The sequence below is a fragment of the Equus przewalskii genome, chromosome 21 (genome assembly GCF_037783145.1).
Source record: "Equus przewalskii isolate Varuska chromosome 21, EquPr2, whole genome shotgun sequence".
Taxonomy (NCBI): domain Eukaryota; kingdom Metazoa; phylum Chordata; class Mammalia; order Perissodactyla; family Equidae; genus Equus; species Equus przewalskii.
In genome coordinates, this window is record NC_091851.1 from 37,722,912 (window position 1) to 37,735,819 (window position 12,908).

Genomic DNA, 12,908 nt, shown 5'->3' on the forward strand with positions numbered 1-12,908 from the left:
CACGACCCATGGGGAAGCCGCAGCACCCCCAGGCTCCCTGTCCTCATCTGCATGGGGCATATTTCTATTTTTTTTAAATCTTTTTTTTTTTTTTTAAATAAAACAAAGATAGAGAAAAGCACCCAGCACAAACATACGTCTTAATGATTTACAATAAGGCAACTAAGCTTCCTGTGACCACCTGCGGGGGAAGAAAGAGACCTTGACCGCTGCCCCAGAAGCCCCTGGGGGAACCCTGGCCACTCACAGCCCCTCCCTCCTTCCAGAGTAAGCACCTCCCTGACTTTTAGGGCTGTGATGTGTGTTTCTTTATAGTCTTACCTCTGTGTGTGTCCATAGACACTATATTTTGTCTTGCCCATCTTTGTAAAAACTTGGTGTTGGCCTGGTGCCATAGTGGTTAAGTTCAGGAACTCTGAGTCAGTGGGCCGGGTTTGCAGGTTCAGATCCCAGGTGTAGACCTATACGCTGCTCACCCAGCCATGCTGTGGCAGCATCTGGCATACAAAATAGAGGAAGTTTGCCACAGATGTTAGCTCAGGGCCAATCTTCTTCACCAAAAAAAAAAAAAAAAAACCCCACAAAAAACAACCCGGTATCTTTCAAGCCTTTTCGTTTGTTTCCCCTCCATCCCGTTCTTCCTTACAGTGTATCAGTTGCAGAACATGAGCCCTCTGACCTGTAGACTTTCCCCAGGACTGGCTTGTGTTGATGGTAGCTCTGTGGTGTGTTCCACATGCCCTCTGCTTGGCATTTCCTGCAAAATGGCAGCTGGGTCCAGAGGCTGGATCAGGGATGTTGGCGGGGAGTGAGGGTGTGAGGGGAGGGCCTGGAGTGAGTGGCAGCCCCTAAACGCAGCAGCCAAGACTGTTCAGGAGCCCCATGGCCCAGCCACGGCTCAGCCTGGCAAGACTCCCAGCTCGACAGCCCCTCCGGCCCCTCTCCCCGGCGCAGACACGCCCGCCCGCCTCGGGGAACGTTCCCGTGGGAGCTGGTGGCAGAATGGCCCACAATTGGAGCCGTTCCTCGTCCCTAAAATTATCTCCCATCTGGAAACGGTTTCCAGACCCTGCCCAGGAAAGAGTTGGTGGTGCAGGAAACATTTTTCTATTAAAAACAGAAAAGACCAACCACCAAATGCTGAGTCTCTGCAGCCCAGGAGGCCTGGCTGAGCGCCAGCTGTATACACTGCTGCTTGTGGGGTTGTGTGTGGGCGGGGGGGGGTGGGGGGGGCGGGGAGCAGACGGTGAGACGGACAGTCAGGCTCTGCTCACGGGACCCCCGCCCACCTCGGCCCGGACGTGGGGTTTGTGGACACAGGGCCCGAATGAGCTGAGGAGAAGGGTTTGGTCTGGGGGTGAGCAGCTTGTCCAGCCATCGGGTAGCTCAGGAGCGCGGGCTGTTCCAGGTCTGCGGGGCCGGGTCACAGAGAGGCGGCTTCCCCTGCAAGGGGACCCTGCCGCTGCTCTGAGCATCTCAGGAGCAAAGCTCCCTCTGCCGGCATCTCTGTGGCGCCTCGCTAACCCTTTCTCCCTCCCTTTCACCGAAGCTCCAGCAGCCTCTGTGTCCAGGCTGGGCTGGCAACAGCCTCCGACAAGAAGGGGATGACGTTGTGGGGCTCCCTTTGGGTTTATTTCCATCATCTTCCATTCGTGATAAATGATATAGGTTCTCCATTTCTGCTAATGATATACGGTTTCTTTTGTACAGAAACAGGTTTAGTTAAAAAAAAAAAAGGGCGAGTGGGGAGTCCATTTAGAACACAGAGGAAGGAAGACAGAGCACGGATGACACAACACTCGGAGCAGAAGGGAGTCTGGGAGACTCAGGTGCCAGGGTTACAAGGGCAGACGCCAGAGCCTGCGGGTCTGGGCTGGGATCCTGGTTCTGACACTTGTGGGCTGTGTGATCTTGGGCAAATCACTTGCCCTCTCTGAGCATTGGTTCTTTATTTGTAAAAGAAAGGAAAGTAACGGCACTTCCCGCACACGATTATTTCTGAGGATTGGATGAGACGATGCGGGGAAACACTCCACACAGCGCCAGGCATGTAGAGGACTCAGTCAACTCACTCGTTTCGCCAGAACTCAGTGAAGGTCTCTCCGGAGTTCCTGGTGTTTCCTGGAAAAGTAGCAGAGCCTGGAGGTTCACAGGGCTGGTTCAAACCCCAGTCCGCCTCTTACCGGCCGTCTGAGCAAGCTGTCCCCACCTCTCTGAGGCCCAGCTGCCCCATCTGTAAAAGGGGCACAGTGATAGTCCTTTGAGGTTCCCACGGGACTTGAGGGCCGTCTCTGGGACCCCGTGGCACCCTGCGCGGCCTGTGTCTGAGCCCAGCGGTCTGCCCTTCCTCTAAGTCTCAGCGAACTGAGACTCAAGTTCTCTCTGCCTATCCTGCCTTCCCTCCATCTTTTTTATGCCATTTTAGCCAGACTCAGCCATTGAGGTGCCTTGAGCCACCCCAGGGCCTTTGCACACACTGTTCCTCTGGTCTGAAACATCCTCCTGCTCTCACCTGGGGGACCGTTGTTCCTCCCTGAAAAATCCGGTGGGCTCCTGATTTCCCCCCTCGCCCTAAAGCACCTGCGAGGCCGGGCCAAGCTTCGCCTCTCCGCGCTCCCCCAGGCTCCTGGTTCTCCGGCATTTTCTGATTCTCTGGTACGGAGGGCCCATGAACCTTTTAAGCAAATTGCTGTGCTCTACTGCAGTCCACCGTCTTGGGTTCAAGGGTCTGCCTCCCCTTCCTCAGCAGGCAGTTACACGCCCCCTCCCCAAGGAGACCTCGCCAATGTCTGCTGCATCCCAGCGTGTGATCCAAGGGCGCGCCAACTGCCTGCAGACCCCAAGGGCGATGTGCACCGGCACCGCCTCCGGCTCCCGACCTCGCCTGTCGTCCGGCCTCCGCGACCGCCTCCGAGCAAGGGGGCAATAACAGTACCCGCCCCACTCTGGTTGTTGGGAAGGCGGAACGAGTCGACGTGCGGGGAGCTCTTAGCTCGGGGCCCCGGAGGACATCCGCGCCGGATGCGCGACAGGCCCTCCTGGCAGGACTGCGCTGGACCCGGGGGAGGCCGGTGCGGCGCGGAGAGCGAGGGGGCGGCGCGGAGAGCGGGGGGGGCGGGGCGCGGAGAGCGAGGGGGCACGCGGCACGAAGAGCGAGGAGGGGCGCGGAGAGCGAGGGGGCACGCGGCACGGAGAGCGGGTGGGGGCGCCGAGAGCGAGGGGGCGCAGAGAGCAAGGAGGGGCGCCGAGAGCGAGGGGGCGCGCGGCGCGGAGGGCGAGGGGGGCGCGGAGAGCTAGGGTGGGCGCGGAGAGCGAGGAGGGGCGCGGAGAGCGAGGGGGCGCGGAGAGCTAGGGTGGGCGCGGAGAGCGAGGAGGGGCACGGAGGGCGAGGAGGGGCGCGGAGGGCGAGGGGGGTCGCGGAGAGCGAGGGGGCGCGCGGCGCGGAGAGCGAGGGAGGGGCGCGGAGGGCGAGGGGGGTCGCGGAGAGCGAGGGGGCGCGCGGCGCGGAGAGCGAGGAGGGGCGCGGAGGGCGAGGGGGGTCGCGGAGAGCGAGGGGGCGCGCGGCGCGGAGAGCGAGGAGGGGCGCGGCGGGGCGGGGGGGGGCGCGGCGGGGCGAGGGGGGGCGCGGCGGGGCGAGGGGGGGCGCGGCGGGGCGAGGAGGGGCGCGGCGGGGCGAGGAGGACGAGGCGGGGCGCGGAGAGCGAGGCGGGGCGCGGAGAGCGAGGGGGCGCGCGGCGCGGAGAGCGAGGAGGGGCGCGGAGGGCGAGGGGGGCGCGGAGGGCGGGGAGGGGCGCGGAGAGCGGGGGGGGCGCGGAGAGCGGGGGGGGGCGCGGAGAGCGAGGAGGGGCGCGGAGAGCGAGGGGGGGCGCGGAGAGCGAGGGGGCGCGCGGCGCAGAGAGCGGGGGGCGCGGAGGGGGCGCGGAGAGCGAGGGGGGGCGCGCTGCCTCCGGGCGCGGGAGGACCGAGGGCCGGCGTCGGCCCGGGCTCCGCTGCCCCCTGCTGGCCACTCTGCAGAATGACAGCGCTTCCCTGCGCCCAGCGCGTCCCCGACCCTCACCCCCGGGGGACGGGGGGAGGGCACCCGACCTGCTCCGAGGGACACGTCCTGCCGCTGGCCGTGGGACCCTCGGGTTCTCCCCGGAAACTGGGGTAGGAGAGCGTGCCTCACGGTGCCCGGGGACAAGGCTCCTACCCATGTCCTTCCCCCAACACCAGCATGTACTGAGCACCCACTGTGTGCGAAGGATGAAGAAGACCGAGCCCCGCGCCCTCCCCTGAGGGGCTCGGCGAGTGGAGAGGGCAGGAGGAGGAGAAGAAGGCTGGGAATGGTGACTGAAGTGTGGCCCTGTCCGCACTGAGCACCCACTGGGCGCCACTGACGGGTCTAAACACGTGTGGAGTGACACATCTAAAGCCCTCAGAACGCAATGAGGTGGGCACTTTTATTCCTCTTAGGAAGCTGAGGCCCAGAGAGGTTAACTAGCCTGTCCTATGAGGCACAGCCTTGCTCGTGGAGGTGGGACTAGAACCCGCAGAGTTCTAGTGTGAGGCCGGGGAGGTTGTGCAGATCGATCCATCCATTTTAATCCACAAATACTTGTGGAGCACCGACTGTGTGTCGGGCACGGTGCTGGATGCTGGGGAAAGAGCAGGGTCCAGGCCCCAGGGAGCTGTTCACGTGGCGGAGATGGGCAATAAACAAGAAAAATAAGCGAAATATACGTCCCTTGGTGATTGTTGCTGAATATAAAAAACAGAGCGCAGACGGAGGAGGAGAGCTGAGTGTGTTTCGGTTTTAAACAGTGGGGCGGGGGCCATTTAGGGCTTTCGACTTTCCCGGTGGATAACGTGGGAGCCACGGAGGGTTCTGAGCACGGGAGGGACGGGGATGACAGCCAGCGAGGGGTCGGGGGACTCCCAGCGCATCTGGGGAGGGGGAGCCGCCCTTGAGCTGGAGGCCGCAGGTCCACACGCGCCCACTGGAGCCGTGGGCGAGCCGCGGTGGCAGGTGTCATCCGGACGCTGGAGGACCGCTCGGGGCCCGGCTCCTCCCGGGGATGCTGCCGCGCCTCGTGACGCCACCGGGCGGTGCCAGCGCACAGCGGGCGGGTCCGAGGCCGGCGGGGGACCGGGGACCGGGCGGGTCTCAGCCGTCCTGTGCGTTGTAGGGCGCGCGGCAGCATCTCTGGCCTCTCCTCGCTCGAGGTCAGCAGCGCGTCCCCCCTTCCCAGTGTCACTGCCCAAACCGTCTGCAGACACTGCCGCTCATCCCCCGGCGGGGGAAAGTCGCCCGGGAGCAGCGAGAACCGCTGCCTTGGTGCCTGCTCAACGGCGTGCGTTTACTGAGCGCCTACTGTGTGCCTGAGCCTGGCTCCGCTGGGGCCCACGGCCCAGGGGACCTACCTCCAGCAGGGATCCCACCCAGACAGAGCTGGCCCCTTCAGGACGGTGGGGCACCAAGGGCCAAGTTCATCCACCCCACCGGGGAGAGGAGCCCTGGGTCAGTCCAGGTTTTGCCATTCACACATTTAGCTGTGTGACCTCGGGCAAGTCAGAGTAGTCTCTTAGCCCCGGTTTCCCCACATGTAGAATGAGGTAGGGTCCATTTTGGAGGCAAGCCCCATGCTGGGGTCTGGGATCCAGCCATGGCAAGGCCACGGTCCCCTGCGGGAGCTCACAGGCTTGGACACACGGCATCTGCAACGTGAATACTGCACCTGCTGGTGCGGACATGAGCCCCCGCTCCCGGATGCTCCCCTGTTAGGTTTCCTCCACACCCTCACCTGGCACACCAAGGGCTTTGCTCACTTCTCCAGTTTATCCCCAGGCTCCCAACGCAAGAACGTGAGCTCCCTGAGGACAGAGGTTTTTTGTCACAGTTGTTCGCTGCTCTATCTCCAGTGTCGGGACGATGCCTGGCACAAGGTAGGGGCTCCGTTTGGGTGGGTGAATAAATTCCCTTCTTCCATTTTTGCCCCCAGATAGTCCGTTCTCCACAAGGCAGCCTGAGGGACCCTGTGGAAACCCACGTCAGATCACGTCCCTTGGAACTCTCCTCACTCAGAGTAAAAGCCAAAGTTCACGGCCTGTAAAGTCCTATGTGATAGACACCACCCCATCTCATCTCCCTGACCTCATCTCCCCCTACTCTTCTTTCAATCACTCTGTGCCAGACACATTGGCCTCCTCAAGACTGAGACTCCTCACACACATGGGCATATTCTTGCCTCAGGACCTTTGCACTTGCTGTTCCCTCTGTCTAGAACTCTCTTCCCCCAGATATTGGCATGGCTCTTCCCTTTCATCCAGGTCTCTGCTCAAATCTCACTGCCTGGGAGAGGCCCCCTGTTCCAGGCACTCTATCCAATTACCTGATTCTTCTGATAGCACGTATCCCTAGCAGAAAGGATCTTGTTGAAGTGTCAACTTCTTATTGTTGGTCTCTGCCACACAACAGACAAACTCCTGCCCTCTTGGCACTCATATTCTAGTGAGCCAGATGGTCAGGAAAGGCCTCTTTGAAGTGGTGACATCTGAGTGGTGACTTGAAGGACGAGAAGAAACTGGTTGTGGGAAAAATTGAGGAAAGATCCTTCCTGGCAGAGGGAATAGCAAGTGCAAAGGTCCGGGGGCTGCTTAACCACAGAGCAGGCCTGTCTGGGCACTCTGCTACTTTGGGTGGTGGGTTCCCAGGCCACACACAGCTCCTGGCTGAGAGCCTTGAATTGTCAGGAAGCCATGTGGTGTGGACAGGGGCTGGGCTAGACCTAGCCACACAAAGGCCCATTGACAGCGGAACGGGAAGGGCAGCCCAAGCAGGCGGCTCCCTCTTGTCCGCTCCCAGGAAGCTCTGGCTGGGAACAATCGAAGGTCTGGAGATTCCCAGGAGACTCAAGTTTCCCTGGGGTGGGATTGGGGGGCAGGGAGAGAAACGCAGGTGGCCTGGTCACTGGGACAGGCGGGGCAGCCACGGAAGAGCTTTGAGCTCCCACGACCCTGTTCTAAACCCAGCCCCACCCCTCGCTAGCTGGGTGACCTTGGTCGCTTCGGTTCCCTCATCTCTAAAATGGGGCGAAAAACAGACCGGCCTTACAGGGGTGGCATGGAGCCACGTGGAGCACAGCGAGAAGCAGGCGTGACCCAAGAGGCCCTCGATGGCGGGTGGTCAGCTGGGGTGGCCAGCCATGGGGTACTAAGCATGAAGACCAGCAGGGAGCATGGGTTGGGTTTCTGGTTCAGACAGCCTGGGTTTGACTCAGATCTCCCGCCTTCTAGCTTGGGGCAGGTGTGATCTCCCCATTCCATGCCTCAGTTTCCCCATCTGTAAGACAGGGCTAACGAGAGCCTTACACGGGGCCATAACTCGGAAGCACCCAGCATGGGGACCTGGCACTGTGCATTCAGAATGGTCCAGAGCTTCCGAGGGCAGCCTCAGGCGGGCAGGTGGGGGTGGGGGAGGGCATGTTCCCTACAGGCTGATCACAGGCAGGGGTTCTGGAAAGACCCACTAAATAGCTAAGACAGCAGAGCAAGGACATGAAGAATGCACCTGGGGTCAGTCTGCCAGGTTCAAGTCCCATGTTCTAGGCGTGTGTCCTTGGGCAAGTTACTAAACCTCTCTGTGCCTTGGTGCCTTCTTCTGTGAAACACGGATAAGGGCCACGGGGTCGGTGTGAGGTCCTGATAAGAGAAGGTCCATGCAAAGAATGGCTGACAGGCTGGGGCCCAATTTGATGACACAGAACCAAGAAGGCCTCAAGGCTCGCGGGAGCTGGCGGGGGGACAGAGGTGCAAGCAGGGCCTGGACGGGCCGTGAGCCCCGTGTTTGCGTGAACACGTCCGCAGCTCGGCTGCAGGTTGGGGGGAAGCGTGTCTCGGGCTGGGGGAGCAGCAAGAGCAGAGCCTCTGGGAACGGAAAGCACTGAGCGGAGGCGGGGGCTCCTGCAGACGTCCCTCTAGAACCGCGGCTGGACGCAGATAAGGGAGCATGGCACGCTGAGATAGGGCCCTGGACTCTGGCCTGGGGTGATAGGGAGCCACAGAGGGTTGGGAATTGAGGACCAAGCCGTCCCTCCCATGGAGGTGGCACAGCCAGGATCCCCACTTCACAGCTTCCTCCCTGGCCCCCACTCAGAGCCGCCACGCAGCAGGTGCTGGGGGAAATGGGTCTGAAGGAATAAATGACATACAGGGCGAATGAGAACCCAGCCCCTGAGAGCTGGCCCTGGCCTTGACTTTCTCCATGCACACAGCACTAGGTGCCTTGAGCGATCTAGAAATAGTTCTAGAAAAGTTACAGCAGCTAGTGTTCGTGGCGCATCTCCCAGGTGCCAGGTCCTGCCAGATCGGCATTCGTGGAGCCCACGCTTCCGCGACAGATGAGGAACAGGGAAGGAACAGACAACTCCTTCAGACAGAGTTCAGCGCCGTGGGGCCAACAAGGCAGTGGTGGCGGGGGCCGGGCCTCTCTGAGGACCAGCTGGGCGGGGAGCGCTGCAGGAGCACGGAGGGGATGCAGAGGGAAGGGCGATGTCCTGAGGTGGGACTGAGCTCAGGGGGATGGAGGAGCGTCGAGGAGGCCAGAGTGGCGGCGGGGAGAGAAAACGGGGTGCAAGGGGCGCAGGCCCGCAAGGTCTGGTGAGAGGAGGAGAGGACTTTCTCCCCAAGGCAGTGGGGCTCCGGAGGGGGTGAGCAGAGGAGAAGCTTCATCTTATTTGTAGTTTGCATCCTCCTAACCAAAGGGCTTAACTGCCATTATCACCCCCAGTTCACAGACGAGGAAGCCGAGGCAGCCGAGGCTCGAGAGTTTTCAGGATCCTCCTTCGGTCCTAGGAGGCAGAGCCAGGACTCCACCTCAGCCTGTCTGTCTCTGCGGCCTGCGGGGCTGGAGGGGGACTGGAAGAGGCCTGCTGGACCCAGCACAGAGGTCTCCTGAGCCACCGGGTTGGGCCCAGAGAAACCTCTAGCAGCCTGGAGCTGCCTCCAGGAGGTGTCCTCACAGCGTCTGTCCTCGGCATCTGCCCCAGGGCCTCCCAAGCACAGTCAGGCCCTTTCTGCTCCCCAGGCGGCCGGCCACTGCCACCTGGGCTGAATGCCCCATAGGAGACAGGGCGGGGGCGGGGAGGGGGGAAGCTGCCACCAGATCTGCCCTCCTCCCTTTACTTGCTCTGTGGCCTTGGACAACCCCCCACCGCCCTCTCTGGGCCAACCTTGCACCTGTTGTCTGGCCCAACCCCTATGTCGGCAGTGCCCCTCCCTTCGTACTGCGTGGATTCCTGGCCGACAGCTGATACTGGGTCCAGGCTGGAGGGCAGAAGGGCAGGACAGATAAACTCTGGCAGTGGAGAGCCCCCGGGGGGGCCATAAGCCCAGACTCCTGTGGGTGCGGCAGACGCCAAGGTTGCCTCAACAGAACCCCAGGGGCCCAGGCCCCACCCAGATAACATGAGCCAAGAAGAGGGGGACTCCGGGGGCAGAACCTGACTTCTGTAAGACGAAGGAAGGGTGGGAGGAACCATGTCACTTAATCTTCATAACAACAACGATGATGATGATGATGATGCCCATTTTGCAGATTAAAAAACTAAGACCTAGAGAGGAAACGCCCCTGCTCAAAGTCCCCGAGCCAGCAAGCGCAGATATGGGATCGCATCCAGAGCCTCTTCCACGGGGCCTGGCAGCCCCTCAGACTTGAAAACTTTCATTCCCCCCCCCCAAAAAGTACAACACTTTGGGTGGAGTCTCCAGGGGCCAGCCAGGCCTGGTTGTGAATCTTGGAGCAAGGCAGCGTTGGACAATGCAGCGGGGTGGGCCTGGTGGAACCTGGTGGCCTCCCCGGGGACAGTCCAGGACAACACAAACTGAGGAGCGTCGGCCATCGCAACTGCCTCCCTGCTGAGCCTGCTCTGTCCCGGGGACCTGTCACCTCAACACCCAAGTCATCTGGGGCCTGTGTGGCCCATTTTGGAGTCGTAAAAATGGAGGCCCGGAGCGTCCTTAAGTTGCCCAAGGTCACACGGGGAGAGAGCGGACACAATTGGTGATGCCCACGGAATAGCAGGCCTGGCGCCGTGTGCTCCCTCTGGGCCACTCGGGGATATTCTCCCAGCAATTGCCCCTTGGTGCAGCCCCAGTTTCTCCCTCTCGGGACCTCTTGTGTTGAAAACATCAAATGCCCTCCCCGGACCCCGTCGTCTTCCCACAAGCGCCCCGTTCCTCCGTTCCCTGCCAGAGGGAGCTTCTGGTGAGCCTCGTCCATGCTCCCTGATCCAGTTCTCACCCCATGCCACCCCTCCTCAGTGTCCTCCAACCAGGCTGCCACCCTCTGTGCCACCAAATGGCTCTTGAGGTCACAATCCCGCTGCCAAGTCCAGTTGTGGTCACCTCTCAGCAACCTTCTCCCCGAGCTCCATCTTTGGCCACGCCCCCAGCCATGTCCTTGGCGACCTCACTCCTTCCGCTGCTTTAAGTAACCACGTGCGCAAGGAACTTCGCATTCCCATCAGCATCCCCATCGCCCCTGGGCTCTGGGCTGGGCTGTCTAACTGCCACCGGAGTACCCTAAAAAGACGTCTTGATTCCCCCAAACACCCATTCCTCCCCCCAGCCCCACCCCCAACCTCCAGTCTTTGCTCTGCCACCCCCCAGTAGCCCAAGCTCCAAGGTCACTTGATTCCTCCGTTTCTCTCACCGCCACCTCCACTGTCTGTCCTGAATCGTCCGCTTCTGTCCAGCTCCACCGCCATCCTCACCTACAGCCTCCACACTGGTCTCTCTGCTGCCACGTTTGCTCCTCACAGCAGATTAGAGGGAACTTCTAGAAACGAAAATCAAAACATGCCACTCGCCTGCTGAAACCCTCCAGTGGCCTCCGGCTGCCCTTCCAAAAACTCCAAAGTTCTCACCACGGCCTCCGAGGCCCTGTCTTGCCTCCTCTCTCCCTTTCAGCCACACTGGCTTCCTTTCACTTTCTCTGACAAGCCAAGTTCTTTCCTGCCTCAGGGCCTTTGCACTTCTCTTCCCGCTTCCTGTAACTCTTTCCCCTGTTCTTGTCATAACTGCCTCTTTCTCTTCTTGTAAACCCCAGTTGAATCATCACCTCCCCAGAGGTCTCTTCCCTGACCATCCAATCGGAGGCGCCCCACCCTGTGTCCTGGTCGCTCTCAACCCTGTCTCTCTCTTTATTTCCTTCATAGCTCTGGAATTCACTTATTGATTTATTTGTTTGCTTGTTTATTGTCTATCCACCCCTCCGCTCCAGAATGTTGGTCCCATGAAGGCAGGAATTTATGTCTGTCTTCTTCACTGCTGTAGACAGAAGCCAGGTGCACAGCACAGTGTCTAGCACATGATAATGTTCAATAAGTATTTGCTGGATGGATGGATGGATGGATGAGTGAATATATGGATGGATGGATGGATGGGTGGAGGGATGGATGGATGGATGGATGGATGGGTGGAGGGATGGATGGATGGATGGATGGGTGGGTGGATGAATGAATTATGGATGGATGGGTGGTCGGTTGGGTGGATGGAGGGGTGGATAGATGGATGGATGAGTGAATATATGGACGGATGGAGGGCTGGCTGGCTGGCTGGCTGGTTGGATGGAGGAGAGGATGAGTGAATATATAGATGGGTGGAAGGATGGGTGAATATATGGATGGACAGATGGATGGATGGATGGATAAACAAGATAAATGAAACTAAATCTCACCTTTAATCATGCCATTCTCCCACTCAAGAGCCTTCCTTGGCTCCCCACTGCCCATCGCAGCAAACTCTTCTTTGTGACAGTCAAAACTTTCTGAACTGGTCCCAAATAGGATGCTCACTGTACCCCCAGAAGATAAAAAAAACTGTTCAGACTGAACCATTAGGAAGTGGGTCAGTTAGCTGTCTGCCTCCCCGACCTGGCCGTGAGCCATTTGAGAGCAGGGTCTCTGTCATCTTCATCTCAGTATCTCAGCATTTAGCCCCGGCCAGCAGCAGCAGAGAGGTCCAATGAACAAACACACGAGCGAGGGAGAGAGCGAGGGAAAGCCGCCTGCTGTGACCACGAAGCCAGCAAGTGAGAAGGCTCCGGAGCAGGAGGCCTCAGACCCAGAGGGTGCAACTTTTCAAATTTAGAATGTGGGCAGTTTCACTGTTTTGGGTCACTGCTCCTGGTCGGGGTTTCGGAAGTGTGCAAAGCTGGGGCTTTGTGATGACTAGGAACTTGGAGACCTAGCAGAGATGAGGCTGGCAGCGACGCTCAGGACGGGATGACTTGAATGACAATGACCAGACCTTCCAACTACAAGCGCTGTGCAGTGTCAGAGGCCTAAAAACACAGTCCCACGCCATTCCGACCAAAGCCTCGAAGGCGCACAGCACCCGGAGTGAAGGTTCTCGACTTCCGGTCCTGCTGATTTCCTTCCTGCCTTTGCACATCCCTCAGGCCCTTACAGACTTGCTGCTCTGGGTTTGCAGGTGGGGTGGGAGCAGATCTGTCAGGAAGGAGACGCAGCTGTGTGACCTGGGGTAGGGCCCTTGGAGTCATCTCTGGAGAATGGACTTGTCACCACACAGTAGCCTACACTATTTTTATGGTTCTTCTAATTGGTCCCCGTCTTTGGCGGGGCTCCCTGGGAAACAGACCCAGAGACAGAGCTTCGCCTGCCGGTGGCTTCTGGGGAGAGCTCTCGCGGACCCCACCCGTGAGGAATGAGAGCGCCAGGATGCGGCAGAGGGAGACGCCCAGCGGTGATCCAGTTGCAAGAGAGGTCTCAGCAGAGCTCTAAAGCTGGGACAGCCCTTCCGAGCTGTCCTCCGTTGGGACAAGGGGACAGGGTCTTTAGATGTCCACATCAACCAGACGTTGGATGTGGGTACCCTGGGGAGGGGCGTGGTCTCAGGCTGAAGGCGAG

At 60.0% G+C, this 12,908-nt stretch overlaps 1 long non-coding RNA gene across 1 annotated transcript; it reads right to left on the reverse strand.

Annotated features, from left to right (window-relative positions):
* Positions 1-1,217: 1,217 nt before the first annotated feature.
* On the reverse strand, positions 1,218-12,131 carry LOC139078263 (uncharacterized). Its single transcript, XR_011531142.1, has 3 exons — positions 11,717-12,131; positions 10,691-10,816; positions 1,218-2,121 (listed from the first exon to the last, which is right to left on the reverse strand). It is a non-coding gene; the product is annotated as an uncharacterized lncRNA (long non-coding RNA).
* Between the last annotated feature and the right edge of the window lie 777 nt (positions 12,132-12,908).